The sequence below is a fragment of the Trachypithecus francoisi genome, unplaced genomic scaffold, assembly GCF_009764315.1.
Source record: "Trachypithecus francoisi isolate TF-2019V2 unplaced genomic scaffold, Tfra_2.0 Lachesis_group4, whole genome shotgun sequence".
Lineage (NCBI taxonomy): Eukaryota > Metazoa > Chordata > Mammalia > Primates > Cercopithecidae > Trachypithecus > Trachypithecus francoisi.
Window position 1 is genome coordinate 145,213,517 of NW_022681469.1, and position 9,949 is coordinate 145,223,465.

At 37.2% G+C, this 9,949-nt stretch overlaps 1 non-coding gene across 1 annotated transcript; it reads right to left on the reverse strand.

The window, feature by feature from the left end:
* Positions 1-9,257: 9,257 nt before the first annotated feature.
* On the reverse strand, positions 9,258-9,401 carry LOC117073864. Its single transcript, XR_004433414.1, has one exon. It is a non-coding gene; the product is annotated as a small nucleolar RNA SNORA4 (small nucleolar RNA).
* Positions 9,402-9,949: the final 548 nt, after the last annotated feature.

A 9,949-nucleotide genomic window follows, 5' to 3' on the forward strand; every position in this document is an offset into this window, starting at 1 on the left:
GATATTGATTCTTCCTATCCATGAGCATGGTATGTTCTTCCATTTGTTTGTGTCCTCTTTGATTTCACTGAGCAGTGGTTTGTAGTTCTCCTTGAAGAGGTCCTTTACATCCCTTGTAAGCTGGATTCCTAGGTATTTTATTCTCTTTGAAGCAATTGTGAATGGAAGTTCATTCCTGATTTGGCTCTCTGCTTGTCTGTTACTGGTGTATAAGAATGCTTGTGATTTTTGCACATTAATTTTGTATCCTGAGACTTTGCTGAAGTTGCTTATCAGCTTAAGGAGATTTTGGGCTGAGACAATGGGGTTTTCTAAATATACAATCATGTCATCTGCAAACAGGGACAATTTGACTTCTTCTTTTCCTAACTGGATACCCTTGATTTCTTTCTCTTGCCTGATTGCCCTAGCCAGAACTTCCAACACGATGTTGAATAGGAGTGGTGAGAGAGGGCATCCCTGTCTTGTGCCAGTTTTCAAAGGGAATTTTTCCAGTTTTTGCCCATTCAGTATGATATTAGCTGTGGGTTTGTCATAAATAGCTCTTATTATTTTGAGGTACGTTCCATCAATACCGAATTTATTGAGCGTTTTTAGCATAAAGGGCTGTTGAATTTTGTCAAAAGCCTTTTCTGCATCTATTGAGATAATCATGTGGTTCTTGTCTTTGGTTCTGTTTATATGCTGGATTACGTTTATTGATTTGCGAATGTTGAACCAGCCTTGCATCCCAGGGATGAAGCCCACTTGATCATGGTGGATAAGCTTTTTGATGTGCTGCTGAATCCGGTTTGCCAGTATTTTATTGAGAATTTTTGCATCGATGTTCATCAGGGATATTGGTCTAAAATTCTCTTTTTTTGTTGTGTCTCTGCCAGGCTTTGGTATCAGGATGATGTTGGCCTCATAAAAAGAGTTGGGGAGGATTCCCTCTTTTTCTATTGATTGAAATAGTTTCAGAAGGAATGGTACCAGCTCCTCCTTGTACCTCTGGTAGAATTCAGCTGTGAATCCATCTGGTCCTGGACTTTTTTTGGTGGGTAGGCTATTAATTGTTGCCTCAATTTCAGAGCCTGCTATTGGTCTATTCAGGGATTCAACTTCTTCCTGGTTTAGTCTTGGGAGAGTGTAAGTGTCCAGGAAATTATCCATTTCTTCTAGATTTTCTAGTTGATTTGCGTAGAGGCATTTATAGTATTCTCTGATGGTTGTTTGTATTTCTGTGGGGTCGGTGGTGATATCCCCTTTATCATTTTTTATTGCGACTATTTGATTCCTCTCTCTTTTCTTCTTTATTAGTCTAGCTAGCGGTCTGTCAATTTTGTTGATCTTTTCAAAAAACCAACTCCTGGATTCATTGATTTTTTGGAGGGTTTTTTGTGTCTCTATCTCCTTCAGTTCTGCTCTGATCTTAGTTATTTCTTGCCTTCTGCTAGCTTTTGAATGTGTTTGCTCTTGCCTCTCTAGTTCTTTTAATTGTGATGTTAGAGTGTCAATTTTTGATCTCTCCTGCTTTCTCTTGTGGGCATTTAGTGCTATAAATTTCCCTCTACACACTGCTTTAAATGTGTCCCAGAGATTCTGGTATGTTGTATCTTTGTTCTCATTGGTTTCGAAGAACATCTTTATTTCTGCTTTCATTTCGTTATGTACCCAGTAGTCATTCAGGAGCAGGTTGTTCAGTTTCCATGTAGTTGAGCGGTTTTGATTGAGTTTCTTAGTCCTGAGTTCTAGTTTGATTGCACTGTGGTCTGAGAGACAGTTTGTTATAATTTCTGTTCTTGTACATTTGCTGAGGAGTGCTTTACTTCCAATTACGTGGTCAATTTTGGAATAAGTGCGATGTGGTGCTGAGAAGAATGTATATTCTGTTGATTTGGGGTGGAGAGTTCTATAGATGTCTATTAGGTCCGCTTGGTGCAGAGATGAGTTCAATTCCTGGATATCCTTGTTAACTTTCTGTCTCGTTGATCTGTCTAATATTGACAGTGGAGTGTTGAAGTCTCCCATTATTATTGTATGGGAGTCTAAGTCTCTTTGTAGGTCTCTAAGGACTTGCTTTATGAATCTGGGTGCTCCTGTATTGGGTGCATAGATATTTAGGAGAGTTAGCTCTTCCTGTTGAATTGATCCCTTTACCATTATGTAATGGCCTTCTTTGTCTCTTTTGATCTTTGATGGTTTAAAGTCTGTTTTATCAGAGACTAGGATTGCAACCCCTGCTTTTTTTTGTTCTCCATTTGCTTGGTAGATCTTCCTCCATCCCTTTATTTTGAGCCTATGTATGTCTCTGCATGTGAGATGGGTCTCCTGAATACAGCAGACTGATGGGTCTTGACTCTTTATCCAGTTTGCCAGTCTGTGTCTTTTAATTGGAGCATTTAGTCCATTAACATTTAAGGTTAATATTGTTATGTGTGAACTTGATCCTGTCATTATGATATTAACTGGTTATTTTGCTCGTTAGTTGATGCAATTTTTCCTAGCCTCGATGTTCTTTACATTTTGGCATGTTTTTCCAATGGCTGGTACCGGTTGTTCCTTTCCATGTTTAGGGCTTCCTTCAGGGTCTCTTGTAAGGCAGGCCTGGTGGTGACAAAATCTCTAAGCATTTGCTTATCTGTAAAGGATTTTATTTCTCCTTCACTGATGAAGCTTAGTTTGGCTGGATATGAAATTCTGGGTTGAAAATTCTTTTCTTTAAGAACGTTGAATATTGGCCCCCACTCTCTTCTGGCTTGTAGAGTTTCTGCCGAGAGGTCTGCTGTTATTCTGATGGGCTTCCCTTTGTGGTAACCCGACCTTTCTCTCTGGCTGCCCTTAAGATTTTTTCCTTCATTTCAACTTTGGTGAATCTGGCAATTATGTGTCTTGGAGTTGCTCTTCTGGAGGAGTATCTTTGTGGCGTTCTCTGTATTTCCTGAATTTGAATGTTGGCCTGCCCTACTAGGTTGGGGAAGTTCTCCTGGATGATATCCTGAAGAGTGTTTTCCAACTTGGTTCCATTTTCCCCCTCATTTTCAGGCACCCCAATCAGACGTAGATTTGGTCTTTTTACATAATCCCATACTTCTTGCAGGCTTTGTTCATTTCTTTTTCTTCTTTTTTCTTTTGGTTTCTCTTCTCGCTTCATTTCATTCATTTGATCCTCAATCGCTGATACTCTTTCTTCCAGTTGATCGAGTCGGTTACTGAAGCTTGTGCATTTGTCACGTATTTCTCGTGTCATGGTTTTCATCTCTGTCATTTCGTTTATGATCTTCTCTGCATTAATTAGTCTAGCTGTCAATTCTTCCACTTTTTTTTCAAGATTTTTAGTTTCTTTGCGCTGGGTACGTAATTCCTCCTTTAGCTCTGAGAGGTTTGATGGACTGAAGCCTTCTTCTCTCATCTCGTCAAAGTCATTCTCTGACCAGCTTTGATCCGTTGCTGGCGATGGGCTGCGCTCCTTTGCAGGAGGAGATGCGCTCTTATTTTTTGAATTTCCAGCTTTTCTGCCCTGCTTCTTCCCCATCTTTGTGGTTTTATCTGTCTCTGGTCTTTGATGATGGTGACGTACTGATGGGGTTTTGGTATAGGTGTCCTTCCTGTTTGATAGTTTTCCTTCTGACAGTCAGAAGGACTGTCTGTTGGTCTGTTGGAGATTGCTTGAGGTCCACTCCAGACCCTGTTTGCCTGGGTGTCAGCAGCAGAGGTTGCCGAAGATAGAATATTGCTGAACAGCGAGTGTACCTGTCTGATTCTTTCTTTGGAAGTTTCCTCTCAGGGGTGACTCCACCCTGTGAGGTGTGGGGTGTCAGACTGCCCCTAGTGGGGGATGTCTCCCAGCTAGGCTACTCAGGGGTCAGGGACCCACCTGAGCAGGCAGTCTGTCCGTTCTCAGATCTCAACCTCCGCGTTAGGAGATCCACGGCTCTCCCCAAAGCTGTCAGACAGAGTCGTTCGCGTCTGCCACGGCCCCGCTCTTTCCCCTAATGGACTGCAGCTGTGCGCTGTCCGCAGAGGTAGAGTCTACAGAAACAGGCAGGCTTCCTTGAGCTGCTGTGAGCTCCACCCAGTTCGAGCTTCCCAGCGGCTTTGTTTACCTACTTAAGCCTCAGCAATGGCGGGCGCCCCTCCCCCAGCCTCGCTGCTGCCTTGCGGATAGATCGCCGCAGAGGGCTGTGTTAGCAGTGAGGGAGGCTCCGTGGCGTGGGACCCTCCCGGCCAGGTATGGGATATATTCTCCTGGTGTGCCTGTTTCCTTAAAGCGCAGTATTGGGGTGGGAGTTACCCGATTTTCCAGGTGTTGTGTGTCTCAGTTCCCCTCGCTAGGAAAAGGGATTTCCTTCCCCCTTGCGCTTCCAGGTGAGGCGATGCCTCGCCCTGCTTCAGCTCACGCTGGTCAGGCTGCAGCAGCTGACCAGCACCGATTGTCCGGCACTCCCTAGAGAGATGACCCCAGTACCTCAGTTGAAAATGCAGAAATCACCGGTCTTCTGTGTCGCTCGCGCTGGGAGTTGAAGACTGGAGCTGTTCCTATTCGGCCATCTTGCTCCGCCCCCCTTGTGTTTGTTTGTTCTATCTAGTCACAGAGAAGTTTGTAAAAATCTTTAATTATGATTGTGAATTTGCTGATTTGTTCTTTGAGTTGTGGTAATTTTTTTCAAAATATATTTTGATGCTATTAAATGCATGCAAACTTAGAATTGTTCTACACTTTTAGTGTCCTCTTTAATTTCTTAATGTGTATTAACTTAAAGCCTGCCTTGTATGAAATTGGTATAGGGTTTGTACAATATATCTTTTTTATCATTTTACTTTGAACTTTTCTGTGTCCTTACTGTTTAAGGTATGTCTCCTAGTACCATTATAAGATATTTAAAAATCCAGTCTGACAATCTTATTATTTAATGAGTAGCATTTGTTCCATTTATACTTCATGTAATTACTAATATCTTTAGATTTAATCTACCATCTTCCTGATTTTTGTCTTATCTGTACTTTCTACTTTTATTTTTCTCTCTTTCTTTTGTATTAATCATGTACATTTTATTTATTTTTTTCCTCTCTTATCTTGAATACTCTTATGAATTCTGTTAGTCTTCTTTTAGTTGTTTTCATAGATTACAACATGCATCTTTGATTCTACCTTAAGTTAGTGCTTTTAGCAATTCTGGTAAAAATAAAAGAATCTTATAACACTTCAATCCAATGCTTCTTTTACCTTTTTTGGTATTTATCAGATATTTAAATTTTACTTAGTATATTACTAGTCTTACTAAAATCTTTAATATTCATTTGTATTTACCAGCATAGTTACCATCTCTGGCGGTGGTGTTTTCTTCCTGTGTCACTGTGCTTCCATGGAGATCATTTTCCATCTGCATGAACATCTCCTTTTAGTATTTCCTGGAGTGTACATGGTTTCACTAGGTTTAGAATTGTTGGTAGGAATATTTTATTTTCCCAACATTTGTAAAGATTTTATTTTCTGGTTTCCATAGTTTCTGTTAAAAATTCAGTTATCAGGTTTTTTTGGTCATTTTTTTTTTTTTTTTGAAAGTAAGATGTTTATTTTTCTCTGGCTGAACTGGGATTATAGGTGTGGAGCCACCATGCCCAACCTGTTTTTTTCTTTTTAAGAATTATTTTTCCTTTGCAAGATTTTCTCTTTAACTATAATGTACGTGTGTGTGTGTTTGCATGTGTGCTTTGTATTTATCCTGCTTTGAGCTTTTCAAAATTCTTAATTCTGTGTCTTGATGTCCTTTGTCAATTTTGGAAAATGTTTGACCAATTATGCTTTAAACAAGTCTTCTAACCCTATCTTTCCCTCCTGTCCTTATGGGATTTCAATTATACATCCATTGGACCTATTAATCTTGTACTACACATCTTGTGTGTAATTTCTGTTCTGGGGTTTTCTTCTGTGTGCCCCAATCTGAAAACTTCTACTGATCTAACTTATATTTCAATAGTATTCTCTTTTGTGTCTAGTATGATATTTAAACCTATCTACTGAATTGTTTATTTCATTTTTGTGTACTTTTTTTATTTTAGAATTTTCATTTGATTTTGGTAATTTTTCTGCTAAAATCAGTTTCATCTATTTTTATAATCATAATTATTGTTATTTTTAATTGCATGAATGACATGCAATTAAAAATAATTACATCTCAGGTCTGTTTCTGGTAATTTTTGATTGAATATTGGACATTGTGTACAAAGAATTGTTGAGGCTCTGGAAACTGTTATCCTTTTCTAAGGACAATTTAATTTCTTCTGGCTGGCAGATAATATATGAGCAGATCACTGTGAAACAGACTGGTCTGTTTCCATATTGCCCTTACCCCTAAAGTATAGCTGTTCTTGGATTTTGTTGAAATCCTAGAGTGTCTACCAGTGTTCTTCCTTCTTAGCAAGCCCTGAAATCTGATTCTTTTTCTCCCCAGCACTATGAGACCTCCAACTTCTCTGTATAGATTTACAAGCCATTATTCTGGTTTGATCTGTCTTACCCCTAGAATATACAGCTTAGGAGTTGGCAAATGCCTTTAGAGGAGATTTCATGCAAAGTATCTTAGCTCATTTTTAAAAATAAAAATATACCCTTTTTTCTAGTAACTTGCTCCGTGAAGTCTGGGCTTCTTACTAGCCTTCAACTGCGATTTTTTTCTTCCCTGTTCGGTGGGCCTGCAGCAAGCTCTAGGACACAGTTTTGAGTTCAACCTCTTTGCCCTGAGATGCGAGGGGAAAACTGTAGCAAATAAGGCTTACCTCAATCTTTTTCTCTTCTTCCAAAGATCCTGATTTTTCAAATGCTGATTCCTTTTGTTATGCTCCAGTGCTTTCCATAGTTGACTTTTTAAAATTTTTTTTTTTATTTTAGTAGTTTTGGGGTGGAGGTGGTTTCTGGTTACATGCATAATTTCTTTAGTGGTGATTTCTGAGATTTTGGTGCACCCATCACCTGAGCAATGTACACTGTACCCAATATGTAGTCTTTTATCCCTGGCCCCACCCCAACCTTCCCCTTCCAAGTTCCCCAAGTCCATTATGTCATTCTTATGCCTTTGCATCCTCATAGCTTAGCTCCCACTTATAAATGAGAACAATGAGAACATATAATATTTGGTTTTCCATTCTTGAGTTACTTCACTTAGAATAATGGCCTCCAGCTTCATCCAAGTTGCTGCAAAAGACATTATTTCATCCCTTTTTATGGCTGAGTAGTATTTCATGGCATATACGTACCACATTTTCTTTATCCACTCATTGGTCGATGGGCACTTAGATTGGTTTCATATCTTTGCAATTGTGAATTGAGCTGCTATAAAGATGCACATGCATATGTCTTTTTCATATAATGACTTCTTTTTCTGTGGATAGATACCCAGTAGTGGGATTGCTGGATTGAATGGTAGTTCTACTTTTAAGTTCTTTAAGGAATCTCCATATCCACAGTTGACTTTGTGTTTGATAGTTATTCTTGGTGAGATAGTTTTAATCCAAGTATTACTCAATATAAATAGGAGTGTAGTTCTAGTGAATTTTGAGAAATTTGATCGTTTAGTCCTTGGTGTTGCTGTTAAGGAGTCAGTGTCAATTTTACTCTTTACCCTTTGTAAGAAATGTATTTAGTTTATAGTGCTTTCCATGTTTCTGTATCTTACTGGTATTATGTCTACTGGTTTTTGAGAGTAGAAAGATAAAATCTCCAGCATGACTGAATTTGACTGTTTCTCCCATCAGTTCTGTTATTAGTTTGCTTCATGGATTTTGAAATTCTATTATTAGGTGCATGTATTTAAGAATTCAATGTCTTGATGAATTGACCCCTCATCATTATGTAATGTCCCTACTTACCTCCTCAAACGTATGTCTAGTTTTAAAATCTATCTTGTGAATGTAAATATAGTTACTCTAGCTTTCTTATGGTCAGTGTTTGCATGGGATTTTCCTTTACCATCTTTTTGACTTTTAACATACTGTATCTTTATATTTAAGTATGGTTTTTATAGGTAACATATAGTTACACATTGATTTTTTTCAGGCTTTTTAAAGATGTATAATTGATAAGTAAAATGTTATGTATTTATGGTGTACAATGTGGTGTTTTTAAAGTGTATGTATATTATGAGATGCTTAAGTCAAGATGATTAACATAACATCTAGATTTTTCATTAAATCTGATGATCTCTGACTTGTTGCAAACATAAATTCTTGGGCTGTTCTCTAGACCTACTGAACTGGAAATGTCAAGTGATTTTAGTTTATACTCATGTTTGAGAACCATTGATTAAGGGTTACAGGTACTTAACTTATCACAGTCTACCTTTAAATAATATTATGCCACTGCATATATGATGTAAGAGTTACAGCAGTATAATCTGTTTCCTTCTTTCTGTTCTTTTTGTTGTTACACATTTTACTTCTACTAGCTATAAATTCCAAGATACATTGCTATAAGTTTTGCTTTAAATTGTTAATTAACTTTCCAAAAAAATTTTTAAAGAAAAAAAGTGAATTGAGAAAAAATTTCCACACCCTTTCTTTCTTTGTGTACTATATTTTCTTCTAGTATCATTTTTATTCAGTCTGAGGATCTTCTTTTAAAAGCTGTTTATTTCTGCTGGTAAAGAAATCCAGGTTTTGTTTGTCAACAGAAGATTTTGTTCAATTTCAATTTTGAAATATATTTTCACTGAGTATAGCTTTGGTAGATTGTTGGGTTGGTAGATTTTTTTCTTCTTTAAACATTTGAATGGTAACATTTATTATCTTTTGACTTGCATTAGTTTCTGACGAGGAATCTGTAAATTTTTATTTTTTTCTCTGTATATGTTTTTTTCCTGGGCACTTTTAAAGTTTTTATATCAATGATTTCATCAATTTAATTATAGTGTACTTTGATTTTGTGTCTCTGTGTGTCTATGTGTGTCTTTTTTAAATCTAGCTTTGGGTTGATAGAACTTCTTGGATCTATGGTATATAGTTTTCATCAAGTTTGGTAGTGTTTTGGCCATTATTTCTTTCACTAATTTTTAATGTTCCTTTCTTTCTCTTCTCAGTTTCTAGAACTCCAACAGCACAGCTGTTAGAACATTTGCTGTTGTTCTACAGGCCACAGAAACTTTTATTCTCCTTCTTCCCCTCCTCCTCCTCTATCTTCCTTGTTTTTTTTCTTTTTACTCTCTGCTTTAGTTTCAATCCTTTCTATTGCTATGACTTCAGGCTCATTGATCTTTATTTCCTTTTTTCTTTTTCACTTATGTAATATAAGCCACAAAATAGTGGTGAACAATACTGAGGGATCTAGCTCACTGTTGTATGTGGACTTTTCTTTATTTTCCAAAACAGCCCAAGTAGGTAAAGGTTATTTTAAAAACTTCCACCCCACAAAAAGTAACTTTTGATAGATCTTTATTTCTTTAGAGTTTAATTTGCTGTCAATTTTTAAAATCTTAGTGATTTTTTTACTCCATATTTTGTATTTTTTTCCTTTTAGATGTTCCATTTGGGTCTTTCTTACATATTATGTTTCTTTCCTAATTATGTTCATGTTTTCCTTTAAATCTTTGAGTATATTTTTAAAAATTGTAATAGCTGTTTTAGGGTTTTTGTTTGCTAATTTCATATTTTTTGGTTATTTCTGGTTCTGTTTCTACTGACTGGTTCTAGTACATGTACTTTTGCTACTTCATATGTCTACTAATTTTTTAACTGAATTCTGGCACCACTTTTGAGTCAGGAACCTTTCAGAGTCACTCCTGAATGTCCATATATTCCTCAAGATCTGGCTACTCTGGCTGATGGAAACTGAGCACTGTATGAGTTCTGGAAATCTTCTGACTTATAGCTCCCTAGTTGTTTTCTCAGTTGTTGTTCTTTGCCTGGCCTTCTGAAATTTCACTTATGTGTGCCTGAATTTTTATTGATACAACAAATTAGGGGGATGTTTGACTTC